Below are 15,415 nucleotides of genomic sequence, written 5' to 3' on the forward strand. Positions count from 1 at the left end.
GTAACATCCTGGGGACCCTTTTGTCCCAAGACTTCATTGTGACATCCTGGGGACCCCCCTTGTCCTCAGGGTCCCTTGTGACAGCCCAGGACCTTACATTGTCCCCAGGGCCCATTGTGATATCTGGGGGACCCCCTTGTTCCCAAGGCCCATTGTGACATCCTGGGGACCCACCCTTGTCCCCAGGGCCCATTGTGACATCCCAGGACCCCCCATTGTCCCCAGGGGCCATTGTGACATTTTGGGAATCCCTCCTTGTCCCCCGGGCCCATTGTGACGTCCCAGGACCCCCCATTGTCCCCAGGGCCCATTGTGACATCCTCTGCACCCCCTTGTCCCCAGAGCTCATTGTGACATTCAGGGAACCCCTCTTTGTCCCCAGAGCCCATTGTGACATCCTGGGGACCCCCCCTTGTCCCCAGGGCCCATTGTGACGTCCCAGGAACCCCCATTGTCCCCAGGGCCCATTGTGACATCCTGGGGATCCCTCCTTGTCCCCAGAGCCCATTGTGACGTCCCAGGACCCCCCATTGTCCCCAGGACCTATTGTGACATTCAGGGGACCCCCTTTGTCACTGGGGCCCATTGTGACACCATGGAGACCCCCGCTTGTCCTCAGGGTCCATTGTGACATCCTGGGCACCCCCCATTTTCCCCAGGACCCATTGTGACATCCCATGACCCCCTTTGTCCCCAGTGCTATTGTGAAATCCTGGGGACCCCTTTTGTCCCCAGGGCCCATTGTGGCACCATGGGGAACCCCTTTGTCACTGGGGGCCATTGTGACATTCCAGGATTCCACTTTGACCCCAGGGCTCGTTCTGACACCTTGGAGACTCCCATTGTCCCCAGGGCCCATTGTGACATCCTGGGCAACCCCATTGTCCCCAGGGCCCGTTGTGACATCTGGGGGACGCCCTTGTCCCCAGGACCCATCGTGGCACCGTGGGGACCCTCCTTGTCACTTGGGCCCATTGTGACACCATGGGGACCCCCCCTTTGTCCCCAGTGCCCATTGTGACATTCAGGGGACCTACCATTGTCCCCAGGGCCCATTGTGACATCCTCGGCACCCCCTTGTCCCCAGGGCCCATTGTGACATCCTGGGGATCCCTCCTTGTCCCCAGGGCCCATTGTGACGTCCCAGGACCCCCCTTTGTCCCCAGGGCCCATTGTAGCACCATGGGGACCCCCTTTGACCCCAGGGCCCATTGTGGCACCATGGCAACCCCTTTTGTCCCCAGGGCCCATTGTGACATTCTTGGACCCCACTTTGTCCCCAGGGCCTATTGTGACACCATGGGGACCCCTCCTTGTCACTGGGGACCCATTGTGACACCATGGGGACCCCCCCTTGTCCTCAGGACTCATTCTGACATCCTGGACACCCCCCATTGTCCCCAGGGCCCATTGTGACATCCAATGCACCCCCTTGTCCCCAGGGCCCATTGTGACATTCAGGGGACCCCTCTTTGTCCCCAGGGCCCATTGTGACATCCTGGGGACCCCCCCTTGTCCCCAGGGCCCATTGTGACGTCCCAGGACCTGACATTGTCCCCAGGGCCCATTATGACATCCACTGCACCCCCTTGTCCCCAGGGCCCATTGTGACGTCCCAGGACCCCCCCATTGTCCCCAGGGCCCATTGTGACATTCAGGGGACCCCCCTTTGTCCCCAGGGCCCATTCTGATATAGTGGGGACGCCCCTTGTCCCCAGGGCCCATTGTGACATGCTGGGGACGCTCTTTGTCCCCAGGGCCCATTGTGACATCCTGGGGACCCTCCTTGTCCCCAGAGCCCATTGTGACATCCAGGGGACCCCCTTTGTCCCCAGGGCCCATTGTGGCACCATGAGGCCCCTCTTTGTCACCGGAGGCCATTGTGACATCCCATGACCCCCCTTTGTCCCCAGTGCTATTGTGAAATCCTGGGGACCCCTTTCGTCCCCAGGGCCCATGATGACACCATGGGGAACCCCTTTGTCACTGGGGGCCATTGTGACATTCCAGGACCCCCCATTGTCCCCAGGGCCCATTGTGACATCCTGGGGATCCCTCCTTGTCTTCAGGGCCCATGGTGATGTCCGAGGACCCCCATTGTCCCCAGGGCCCATTGTGACATCCTCTGCACCCCCTTGTCCCCAGGGCCCATTGTGACATTCAGGGGACCCCTCTTTGTCCCCAGGGCCCATTGTGACATCCTGGGGATCCCTCCTTGTCCCCAGGGCTTATTGTGACATCCTGGAGATCCCTCCTTGTCCCCAGGGCCCATTGTGACGTCCCAGGACCCCCCATTGTCCCCAGGACCTATTGTGACATTCAGGGGACCCCCTTTGTCACTGGGGCTCATTGTGACAACATGGGGACCCCTCCTTGTCACTGGGGACCCATTATGACACCATGGGGACCCCCCTTGTCCTCAGGACTCATTCTCACATCCTGGACACCCCACATTGTCCCCAGGGCCCATTGTGACATCCACTGCACCCCCTTGTCCCCAGGGCCCATTGTAACATTCAGGGGACCCCTCTTTGTCCCCAGGGCCCATTGTGACATCCTGGGGACCCCCCCTTGTCCCCAGGGCCCATTGTGACGTCCCAGGACCCCCCATTGTCCCCAGGGCCCATTGTGACATTCAGGGGACGCCCTTTGTCCCCAGGGCCCATTGTGACATCCTGGGGACCCTCCTTGTCCCCAGAGCCCATTGTGACATCCAGGGGTCCCCCTTTGTCCCCAGGGCCCATTGTGGCACCATAGGGACCCCCTTTGTCACTGGGGCCCATTGTGACATCCCAGGACCCCCCCTGGTCCCCAGGGCCCATTGTGACATCCTGGGGACCCTTTTGTCCCAAGACTTCATTGTGACATCCTGGGGACCCCCCTTGTCCTCAGGGTCCATTGTGACAGCCCAGGACCTTACATTGTCCCCAGGGCCCATTGTGATATCTGGGAGACCCCCTTGTTCCCAAGGCCCATTGTGACATCCTGGGGACCCACCCTTGTCCCCAGGGCCCATTGTGACATCCCAGGACCCCCCATTGTCCCCAGGGCCCATTGTGACATTTTGGGAATCCCTCCTTGTCCCCCGGGCCCATTGTGACGTCCCAGGACCCCCCATTGTCCCCAGGGCCCATTGTGACATCCTCTGCACCCCCTTGTCCCCAGAGCTCATTGTGACATTCAGGGAACCCCTCTTTGTCCCCAGGGCCCATTGTGACATCCTGGGGACCCCCCCTTGTCCCCAGGGCCCATTGTGACGTCCCAGGAACCCCCATTGTCCCCAGGGCCCATTGTGACATCCTGGGGATCCCTCCTTGTCCCCAGAGCCCATTGTGACGTCCCAGGACCCCCCATTGTCCCCAGGACCTATTGTGACATTCAGGGGACCCCCTTTGTCACTGGGGCCCATTGTGACACCATGGAGTCCCCCGCTTGTCCTCAGGGTCCATTGTGACATCCTGGGCACCCCCCATTTTCCCCAGGACCCATTGTGACATCCCATGACCCCCTTTGTCCCCAGTGCTATTGTGAAATCCTGGGGACCCCTTTTTTCCCCAGGGCCCATTGTGGCACCATGGGGAACCCCTTTGTCACTGGGGGCCATTGTGACATTCCAGGATTCCACTTTGACCCCAGGGCTCGTTCTGACACCTTGGAGACTCCCATTGTCCCCAGGGCCCATTGTGACATCCTGGGCAACCCCATTGTCCCCAGGGCCCGTTGTGACATCTGGGGGACGCCCTTGTCCCCAGGACCCATCGTGGCACCGTGGGGACCCTCCTTGTCACTTGGGCCCATTGTGACACCATGGGGACCCCCCCTTTGTCCCCAGTGCCCATTGTGACATTCAGGGGACCTACCATTGTCCCCAGGGCCCATTGTGACATCCTGGGGATCCCTCCTTGTCCCCAGGGCCCATTGTGACGTCCCAGGACCCCCCTTTGTCCCCAGGGCCCATTGTAGCACCATGGGGACCCCCTTTGACCCCAGGGCCCATTGTGGCACCATGGCAACCCCTTTTGTCCCCAGGGCCCATTGTGACATTCTTGGACCCCACTTTGTCCCCAGGGCCTATTGTGACACCATGGGGACCCCTCCTTGTCACTGGGGACCCATTGTGACACCATGGGGACCCCCCCTTGTCCTCAGGACTCATTCTGACATCCTGGACACCCCCCATTGTCCCCAGGGCCCATTGTGACATCCAATGCACCCCCTTGTCCCCAGGGCCCATTGTGACATTCAGGGGACCCCTCTTTGTCCCCAGGGCCCATTGTGACATCCTGGGGACCCCCCCTTGTCCCCAGGGCCCATTGTGACGTCCCAGGACCTGACATTGTCCCCAGGGCCCATTGTGACATCCTCTGCACCCCCTTGTCCCCAGGGCCCATTGTGACGTCCCAGGACCCCCCATTGTCCCCAGGGCCCATTGTGACATTCAGGGGACCCCCCTTTGTCCCCAGGGCCCATTCTGACACCGTGGGGACGCCCCTTGTCCGCAGGGCCCATTGTGACATGCTGGGGACGCTCTTTGTCCCCAGGGCCCATTGTGACATCCTGGGGACCCTCCTTGTCCCCAGAGCCCATTGTGACATCCAGGGGACCCCCTTTGTCCCCAGGGCCCATTGTGGCACCATGAGGCCCCTCTTTGTCACCGGAGGCCATTGTGACATCCCATGACCCCCCTTTGTCCCCAGTGCTATTGTGAAATCCTGGGGACCCCTTTCGTCCCCAGGGCCCATGATGACACCATGGGGAACCCCTTTGTCACTGGGGGCCATTGTGACATTCCAGGACCCCCCATTGTCCCCAGGGCCCATTGTGACATCCTGGGGATCCCTCCTTGTCTTCAGGGCCCATGGTGATGTCCGAGGACCCCCATTGTCCCCAGGGCCCATTGTGACATCCTCTGCACCCCCTTGTCCCCAGGGCCCATTGTGACATTCAGGGGACCCCTCTTTGTCCCCAGGGCCCATTGTGACATCCTGGGGATCCCTCCTTGTCCCCAGGGCTTATTGTGACATCCTGGAGATCCCTCCTTGTCCCCAGGGCCCATTGTGACGTCCCAGGACCCCCCATTGTCCCCAGGACCTATTGTGACATTCAGGGGACCCCCTTTGTCACTGGGGCTCATTGTGACAACATGGGGACCCCTCCTTGTCACTGGGGACCCATTATGACACCATGGGGACCCCCCTTGTCCTCAGGACTCATTCTCACATCCTGGACACCCCACATTGTCCCCAGGGCCCATTGTGACATCCACTGCACCCCCTTGTCCCCAGGGCCCATTGTAACATTCAGGGGACCCCTCTTTGTCCCCAGGGCCCATTGTGACATCCTGGGGACCCCCCCTTGTCCCCAGGGCCCATTGTGACGTCCCAGGACCCCCCATTGTGCCCAGGACCCATTGTGACACTATGGGGACCCCCCCTTGTGCCCAGGGCCCATTGTGACACTGTGGGTACCACCCTTGTCTGCAGGGCTCATTGAGACATCCCAGGAGCCCCCATTGTCCCCAGGGCCCATTGTGACATCCTGGGGACCCCCCCTTGTCCCCAGGGCCCATTGTGACGTCCCAGGACCCCCCATTGTCCCCAGGACCCATTGTGACACTATGGGGACCCCCCCTTGTGCCCAGGGCCCATTGTGACACCGTGGGTACCACCCTTGTCTGCAGGGCTCATTGAGACATCCCAGGAGCCCCCATTGTCCCCAGGGCCCATTGTGACATTCAGGGGACCCCTCTTTGTCCCCAGGGCCCATTGTGACATCCTGGGGACGCCCCCTTGTCCCCAGGGCTCATTGTGACGTCCCAAGACCCCCCATTGTCCCCAGGACCTATTGTGACATCCTCTGCACCCCCTTGTCCCCAGAGCTCATTGTGACATTCAGGGAACCCCTCTTTGTCCCCAGGGCCCATTGTGACATCCTGGGGACCCCCCCTTGTCCCCAGGGCCCATTGTGACGTCCCAGGAACCCCCATTGTCCCCAGGGCCCATTGTGACATCCTGGGGATCCCTCCTTGTCCCCAGAGCCCATTGTGACGTCCCAGGACCCCCCATTGTCCCCAGGACCTATTGTGACATTCAGGGGACCCCCTTTGTCACTGGGGCCCATTGTGACACCATGGAGACCCCCGCTTGTCCTCAGGGTCCATTGTGACATCCTGGGCACCCCCCATTTTCCCCAGGACCCATTGTGACATCCCATGACCCCCTTTGTCCCCAGTGCTATTGTGAAATCCTGGGGACCCCTTTTGTCCCCAGGGCCCATTGTGGCACCATGGGGAACCCCTTTGTCACTGGGGGCCATTGCGACATTCCAGGATTCCACTTTGACCCCAGGGCTCGTTCTGACACCTTGGAGACTCCCATTGTCCCCAGGGCCCATTGTGACATCCTGGGCAACCCCATTGTCCCCAGGGCCCGTTGTGACATCTGGGGGACGCCCTTGTCCCCAGGACCCATCGTGGCACCGTGGGGACCCTCCTTGTCACTTGGGCCCATTGTGACACCATGGGGACCCCCCCTTTGTCCCCAGTGCCCATTGTGACATTCAGGGGACCTACCATTGTCCCCAGGGCCCATTGTGACATCCTCGGCACCCCCTTGTCCCCAGGGCCCATTGTGACATCCTGGGGATCCCTCCTTGTCCCCAGGGCCCATTGTGACGTCCCAGGACCCCCCTTTGTCCCCAGGGCCCATTGTAGCACCATGGGGACCCCCTTTGACCCCAGGGCCCATTGTGGCACCATGGCAACCCCTTTTGTCCCCAGGGCCCATTGTGACATTCTTGGACCCCACTTTGTCCCCAGGGCCTATTGTGACACCATGGGGACCCCTCCTTGTCACTGGGGACCCATTGTGACACCATGGGGACCCCCCCTTGTCCTCAGGACTCATTCTGACATCCTGGACACCCCCCATTGTCCCCAGGGCCCATTGTGACATCCAATGCACCCCCTTGTCCCCAGGGCCCATTGTGACATTCAGGGGACCCCTCTTTGTCCCCAGGGCCCATTGTGACATCCTGGGGACCCCCCCTTGTCCCCAGGGCCCATTGTGACGTCCCAGGACCTGACATTGTCCCCAGGGCCCATTGTGACATCCTCTGCACCCCCTTGTCCCCAGGGCCCATTGTGACGTCCCAGGACCCCCCATTGTCCCCAGGGCCCATTGTGACATTCAGGGGACCCCCCTTTGTCCCCAGGGCCCATTCTGATACCGTGGGGACGCCCCTTGTCCCCAGGGCCCATTGTGACATGCTGGGGACGCTCTTTGTCCCCAGGGCCCATTGTGACATCCTGGGGACCCTCCTTGTCCCCAGAGCCCATTGTGACATCCAGGGGACCCCCTTTGTCCCCAGGGCCCATTGTGGCACTATGAGGCCCCTCTTTGTCACCGGAGGCCATTGTGACATCCCATGACCCCCCTTTGTCCCCAGTGCTATTGTGAAATCCTGGGGACCCCTTTCGTCCCCAGGGCCCATTATGACACCATGGGGAACCCCTTTGTCACTGGGGGCCATTGTGACATTCCAGGACCCCCCATTGTCCCCAGGGCCCATTGTGACATCCTGGGGATCCCTCCTTGTCTTCAGGGCCCATGGTGATGTCTGAGGACCCCCATTGTCCCCAGGGCCCATTGTGACATCCTCTGCACCCCCTTGTCCCCAGGGCCCATTGTGACATTCAGGGGACCCCTCTTTGTCCCCAGGGCCCATTGTGACATCCTGGGGATCCCTCCTTGTCCCCAGGGCTTATTGTGACATCCTGGAGATCCCTCCTTGTCCCCAGGGCCCATTGTGACGTCCCAGGACCCCCCATTGTCCCCAGGACCTATTGTGACATTCAGGGGACCCCCTTTGTCACTGGGGCCCATTGTGACAACATGGGGACCCCTCCTTGTCACTGGGGACCCATTATGACACCATGGGGACCCCCCTTGTCCTCAGGACTCATTCTCACATCCTGGACACCCCACATTGTCCCCAGGGCCCATTGTGACATCCACTGCACCCCCTTGTCCCCAGGGCCCATTGTAACATTCAGGGGACCCCTCTTTGTCCCCAGGGCCCATTGTGACATCCTGGGGACCCCCCCTTGTCCCCAGGGCCCATTGTGACGTCCCAGGACCCCCCATTGTCCCCAGGGCCCATTGTAACATCCTGGGGACCCTTTTGTCCCAAGACTTCATTGTGACATCCTGGGGACCCCCCTTGTCCTCAGGGTCCCTTGTGACAGCCCAGGACCTTACATTGTCCCCAGGGCCCATTGTGATATCTGGGGGACCCCCTTGTTCCCAAGGCCCATTGTGACATCCTGGGGACCCACCCTTGTCCCCAGGGCCCATTGTGACATCCCAGGACCCCCCATTGTCCCCAGGGCCCATTGTGACATTTTGGGAATCCCTCCTTGTCCCCCGGGCCCATTGTGACGTCCCAGGACCCCCCATTGTCCCCAGGGCCCATTGTGACATCCTCTGCACCCCCTTGTCCCCAGAGCTCATTGTGACATTCAGGGAACCCCTCTTTGTCCCCAGGGCCCATTGTGACATCCTGGGGACCCCCCCTTGTCCCCAGGGCCCATTGTGACGTCCCAGGAACCCCCATTGTCCCCAGGGCCCATTGTGACATCCTGGGGATCCCTCCTTGTCCCCAGAGCCCATTGTGACGTCCCAGGACCCCCCATTGTCCCCAGGACCTATTGTGACATTCAGGGGACCCCCTTTGTCACTGGGGCCCATTGTGACACCATGGAGTCCCCCGCTTGTCCTCAGGGTCCATTGTGACATCCTGGGCACCCCCCATTTTCCCCAGGACCCATTGTGACATCCCATGACCCCCTTTGTCCCCAGTGCTATTGTGAAATCCTGGGGACCCCTTTTGTCCCCAGGGCCCATTGTGGCACCATGGGGAACCCCTTTGTCACTGGGGGCCATTGTGACATTCCAGGATTCCACTTTGACCCCAGGGCTCGTTCTGACACCTTGGAGACTCCCATTGTCTCCAGGGCCCATTGTGACATCCTGGGCAACCCCATTGTCCCCAGGGCCCGTTGTGACATCTGGGGGACGCCCTTGTCCCCAGGACCCATCGTGGCACCGTGGGGACCCTCCTTGTCACTTGGGCCCATTGTGACACCATGGGGACCCCCCCTTTGTCCCCAGTGCCCATTGTGACATTCAGGGGACCTACCATTGTCCCCAGGGCCCATTGTGACATCCTGGGGATCCCTCCTTGTCCCCAGGGCCCATTGTGACGTCCCAGGACCCCCCTTTGTCCCCAGGGCCCATTGTAGCACCATGGGGACCCCCTTTGACCCCAGGGCCCATTGTGGCACCATGGCAACCCCTTTTGTCCCCAGGGCCCATTGTGACATTCTTGGACCCCACTTTGTCCCCAGGGCCTATTGTGACACCATGGGGACCCCTCCTTGTCACTGGGGACCCATTGTGACACCATGGGGACCCCCCCTTGTCCTCAGGACTCATTCTGACATCCTGGACACCCCCCATTGTCCCCAGGGCCCATTGTGACATCCAATGCACCCCCTTGTCCCCAGGGCCCATTGTGACATTCAGGGGACCCCTCTTTGTCCCCAGGGCCCATTGTGACATCCTGGGGACCCCCCCTTGTCCCCAGGGCCCATTGTGATGTCCCAGGACCCCCCATTGTCCACAGGGCCCATTGTGACACTATGGGGACCCCCCCTTGTGCCCAGGGCCCATTGTGACACCGTGGGTACCACCCTTGTCTGCAGGGCTCATTGAGACATCCCAGGACCCCCCACTGTCCCCAGGGCCCATTGTGACATTCAGGGGACCCCCCTTTGTCCCCAGGGCCCATTCTGATACCGTGGGGACGCCCCTTGTCCCCAGGGCCCATTGTGACATGCTGGGGACGCTCTTTGTCCCCAGGGCCCATTGTGACATCCTGGGGACCCTCCTTGTCCCCAGAGCCCATTGTGACATCCAGGGGAGCCCATTTGTCCCCAGGGCCCATTGTGGCACCATAGGGACCCCCTTTGTCACTGGGGCCCATTGTGACATCCCAGGACCCGCCCTGGTCCCAAGGGCGCATTTTGAAATCCTGGGGACCCCCTTTGTCCCAAGAATTCATTGTGACATCCTGGGGACCCCCCTTGTCCTCAGGGTCCAATGTGACAGCCCAGGACCTTACATTGTCCCCAGGGCCCATTGTGACATCCTCGGCACCCCCTTGTCCCCAGGGCCCATTGTGACATTCAGGGGACCCCTCTTTGTCCCCAGGGCCCATTGTGACATCCTGGGGACGCCCCCTTGTCCCCAGGGCTCATTGTGACGTCCCAGGACCCCCCATTGTCCCCAGGGCCCATTGTGACATCCTGGGGATCCCTCCTTGTCCCCAGGGCCCATTGTGACGTCCCAGGACCCCCCATTGTCCCCAGGACCTATTGTGACATTCAGGGGACCCCCTTTGTCACTGGGGCCCATTGTGACACCATGGAGACCCCTGCTTGTCCTCAGGGTCCATTGTGACATCCTGGCCACCCCCTTGCTCCCAGGGCCCATTGTGGCACCATGGGGACACCCTCTTTGTCCCCAGGGCCCATTGTGACATCCCAGGACCCCCCTTTGTCCCCAGGGCCCATTGTAGCACCATGGGGACCCCCTTTGACCCCAGGGCCCATTGTGGCACCATGGCAACCCCTTTTGTCCCCAGGGCCCATTGTGACATTCTTGGACCCCACTTTGTCCCCAGGGCCTATTGTGACACCATGGGGATCCCTCCTTGTCACTGGGGAACCATTGTGACACCATGGGGACCTCGCCTTGTCCTCAGGACTCATTCTGACATCCTGGACACCCCCCATTGTCCCCAGGGCCCATTGTGACATTCACTGCACCCCCTTGTCCCCAGGGCCCATTGTGACATTCAGGGGACCCCTCTTTGTCCCCAGGGCCCATTGTGACATCCTGGGGACCCCCCCTTGTCCCCAGGGCCCATTGTGACGTCCCACGACCCCCCATTGTCCCCAGGGCCCATTGTGACGTCCCAGGACCCCCCTTTGTCCCCAGGGCCCATTGTGAAATTCAGGGGACCCCAACTTGTCCTCAGGGCTCATTCTGATATCCTGGGGACACTCTTTGTCCCCAGGGCCCATTGTGACATGCCAGGACCGCCTGTTGTCCCCAGGGCCCATTGTGACATCCTGGGGACCCCATTGTCACCAGAGCCCATTGTGATATCCTGGCGACCACCCTTTGTCCCCAGGGCCCATTGTGATATCCTGAGGACCGCCCTTTGTCCCCAGGGCCCATTGTGACGTCCTAGGACCCCCCATTGTCCCCAGGGCCCATTGTGACATTCAGGGGCCCCCGTTTGTCATTGGGGCCCATTGTGAGATCCCAGGACCCCACATTGTCCCAAGGGCCCATTGTGACATCCTGGGGACACCCCCTTGTCCCCAGGGCCCATTGTGACATTTTGGGAATCCCTCCTTGTCCCCAGGGCCCATTGTGACGTCGCAGGACCCCCCATTGTCCCCAGGACCCATTGTGACATTCAGGGGACCCCCTTTGTCACTGGGGCCCATTGTGAAATCCCAGGACCCCACATTGTCCCTAGGGCCCATTGTAACATCCTGGGGACCCCCCCTTTGTCCCCAGTGCCCATTGTGACATCCTGCGGACCCCCCTTTGTCCCCAGGGCCCATTTTGACATTCAGGGGACCCACCATTGTCCTCAGGGCCCATTGTGAGGTCCCAGGACCCCCCATTGTCCCCAGGGCCCATTGTGACATTCAGAGGACCCCCCTTGTCCCTAGGGCCCATTCTGATACCGTGGGGACCCCCTTTGTCCCCAGGGCCCATTGTGACATGCTGGGGATGCTCTTTGTTCCCAGGGCCCATTGTGACATCCTGGGGACCCTCCTTGTCCCCAGAGCCCATTGTGACATCCAGGGGACCCCCTTTGTCCCCAGGGCCCATTGTGGCACCATAGGGACCCCCTTTGTCACTGGGGCTCATTGTGACATCCCAGGACCCCACCTGGTCTCCAGGGCCCATTGTGACATCCTGGGGACCCCTTTGTCCCAAGACTTCATTGTGACATCCTGGGGACCCCCCTTGTCCTCAGGGTCCATTGTGACAGCCCAGGACCTTACATTGTCCCCAGGGCCCATTGTGATATCTGGGGGACCCCCTTGTTCCCAAGGCCCATTGTGACATCCTGGGGACCCCCCCTTGTCCCCAGGGCCCATTGTGACATCCCAGGACCTTACTTTGTCCCCAGGGCCCATTGTGACATTTTGGGAATCCCTCCTTGTCCCCCGGGCCCATTGTGACGTCCCAGGACCCCCCATTGTCCCCAGGGCCCATTGTGACATCCTGGGGATCCCTCCTTGTCCCCAGGGCCCATTGTGACATCCCAGGACCCCCCATTGTCCCCAGGGCCCATTGTGACATCCTCTGCACCCCCTTGTCCCCAGAGCTCATTGTGACATTCAGGGAACCCCTCTTTGTCCCCAGGGCCCATTGTGACATCCTGGGGACCCCCCCTTATCCCCAGGGCCCATTGTGACGTCCCAGGACCCCCCATTGTCCCCAGGGCCCATTGTGACATCCTGGGGATCCCTCCTTGTCCCCAGGGCCCATTGTGACGTCCCAGGACCCCCCATTGTCCCCAGGACCTATTGTGAAATTCAAGGGACCCCCTTTGTCACTGGGGCCCATTGTGACACCATGGAGACCCCCGCTTGTCCTCAGGGTCCATTGTGACATCCTGGGCACCCCCCATTTTCCCCAGGACCCATTGTGACATCCTGGCCACCCCCTTGCTCGCAGGGCCCGTTGTGGCACCATGGGGACACCCCCTTTGTCCCCAGGGCCCATTGTGACATCACAGGACCCCCCTTTGTCCCCAGGGCCCATTGTAGCACCATGGGGACCCCCTTTGACCCCAGGGCCCATTGTGGCACCATGGCAACCCCTTTTGTCCCCAGGGCCCATTGTGACATTCTTGGACCCCACTTTGTCCCCAGGGCCTATTGTGACACCATGGGGACCCCTCCTTGTCACTGGGGACCCATTGTGACACCATGGGGAACCCCCTTGTCCTCAGGACTCATTCTGACATCCTGGACACCCCCCATTGTCCCCAGGGCCCATTGTGACATCCACTGCACCCCCTTGTCCCCAGGGCCCATTGTGACATTCAGGGGACCCCTCTTTGTCCCCAGGGCCCATTGTGACATCCTGGGGACCCCCCCTTGTCCCCAGGGCCCATTGTGACGTCCCAGGACCCCCCATTGTCCCCAGGGCCCATTGTGACACTATGGGGACCCCCCTTGTGCCCAGGGCCCATTGTGACACCGTGGGTACCACCCTTGTCCGCAGGGCTCATTGAGACATCCCAGGACCCCCCATTGTCCCCAGGGCCCATTGTGACATTCAGGGGACCCCCCTTTGTCCCCAGGGCCCATTCTGATACCGTGGGGACCCCCTTTGTCCCCAGGGCCCATTGTGACATGCTGGGGACTCTCTTTGTCCCCAGCGCCCATTGTGACATCCTGGGGACCCTCCTTGTCCCCAGAGCCCATTGTGACATCCTGGGGACCCCCCCTTGTCCCCAGGGCCCATTGTCACGTCCCAGGACCCCCCATTGTCCCCAGGGCCCATTGTGATATGCTGGGGAGCCCTCTTTGTCCCCAGGGCCCATTGTGAAATTCAGGGGACCCCAACTTGTCCCCAGGGCCCATTGTGACATCCTGGGGACCCCATTGTCACCAGAGCCCATTGTGATATCCTGGCGACCACCCTTTGTCCCCAGGGCCCATTGTGATATCCTGAGGACCGCCCTTTGTCCCCAGGGCCCATTGTGACATCCCAGGACCCTCTTTGTCCCTGTCGAGGGTTAGGATTGCGGGGTGACAATCAAACCCTGCCAGATGTGTTGTCAACGTCCTCTCCCCCCCCAATTCCCCCTTTTTCCTGTCCCTCTCCCCCTTCCCACTCAGCACAGGCGATTGGGAGGGGAAGAAGCACAGAGGGAAGAGAGTTGGAAAAGTTAAAGATGTTTTACTGATGCTACTGATAAGAACAGGGAAAATAATACAAAATATACAAAACCAATCTTGTAAGTCTCAGCAACTGCAGAGCCAGCACCCAAAGTCCTGGATTAGACTCTGTAGCCAACCGGAGCTGGATTCAGTCTCTCACTAGGCCTCCGTTCGCAGGGACGACCAGCAAGGTCCTCTCCTAATGTCAGCCATGAGGAGAAAAGGGCCGAGATCCTCGTGATCTCCCACTTTTATATGAAGCATTCACGTGAACGGAATGTTATACACAGTTGGTCACCGGTTTCTCGTTGCCCCTCTCGCGAGATGTGCATCCGTGCTTATCAATAAGTTTTCATTCCATTGCTGGGTTTGCCAAAACATGTGTTCGGTTCTCCAGGAAAATGCAGCTGACATGAAGCTTGAGCTGACAGGCAAATTCACTAAAAGAGAAACTTGTTTTTTAACAAAACCAGGACATTCCACCCCTTATAATATGACATTCACTGAATACTTAAACCTTATCAATACAATCTATCAATACAATCTAATTAATCACTACTACTATATATATATATATACATATGTACATATATACACAGGAGTAATTAATCAGTGGACCATCCTTTGAAAAGTTCATTAAGTTCATTTTGTCACCACAGTCTCCGAGGGAGGGAAAATGGTCCAAGTGCATCTCATGGCCCCTGTTTGTGGGTTAAGGACACCAACTTCCAAGAAGGTGTCGGGCGCCACTCGAAGAAGCCAGCGCTGGTTTCATCGCCATTGTCTTGATCTGAAAGACACTTATTAAACATTGTTAGTGCGGCAATTCACATCGTACAGTTCAGCATTGCACATTTTCACCTAAAATCAAATCCCCTTGAGGTGCACACCGAACTTCTCCATCCTTGAGCATCACCCACCAGGTGCTGCCAGGTCCCTGGGCAAAAACAATCCCACGAATAGGTTTGCCTGTGCCTGAGGCAGGAGGAACCCAGACTGCCTTTCCTAACATATTTTTCATGTGTACTACAGGGACTTTATCTCCTTCTACAGTCCATAGAATTTCTGATTGGGCAGGCCCGGCTCGATTGGTTGATCCCCTGGTGTTGCCCAACCAAGTGGCTTTTGCTAAATGTGAATCCCAGTTTTTAAAGGCTCCACCACCAAGTGCCTTTAGTGTAGTTTTTAACAAACCATTGCACCTTTCAGTTTTCCCAGAGGCTGGTGCATGATATGCAATATGATATACCCACTCAATACCATGTTCTTTGGCCCAATTGTCTATAATACTGTTTTTGAAATGAGTACCATAGTCTGATTCAATTCTTTCTGGCGTACCCGGCCACCAAAGGACTTGCTTCTCAAGGCCCAAGA

General features: G+C 59.6%; 1 long non-coding RNA gene across 1 annotated transcript in view; it reads left to right on the forward strand.

Annotated features, from left to right (window-relative positions):
* Window positions 1-14,991, forward strand: part of LOC139826849 (uncharacterized) — a 46,084-nt gene extending 31,093 nt beyond the window's left edge. The window contains exon 3 of the long non-coding RNA XR_011736976.1: window positions 14,701-14,991. This is a non-coding gene — a long non-coding RNA (uncharacterized lncRNA). The remainder of the gene's footprint in view (window positions 1-14,700) is intronic.
* Window positions 14,992-15,415: the final 424 nt, after the last annotated feature.

Source organism: Patagioenas fasciata, unplaced genomic scaffold (genome assembly GCF_037038585.1).
Source record: "Patagioenas fasciata isolate bPatFas1 unplaced genomic scaffold, bPatFas1.hap1 Unplaced_32, whole genome shotgun sequence".
Lineage (NCBI taxonomy): Eukaryota > Metazoa > Chordata > Aves > Columbiformes > Columbidae > Patagioenas > Patagioenas fasciata.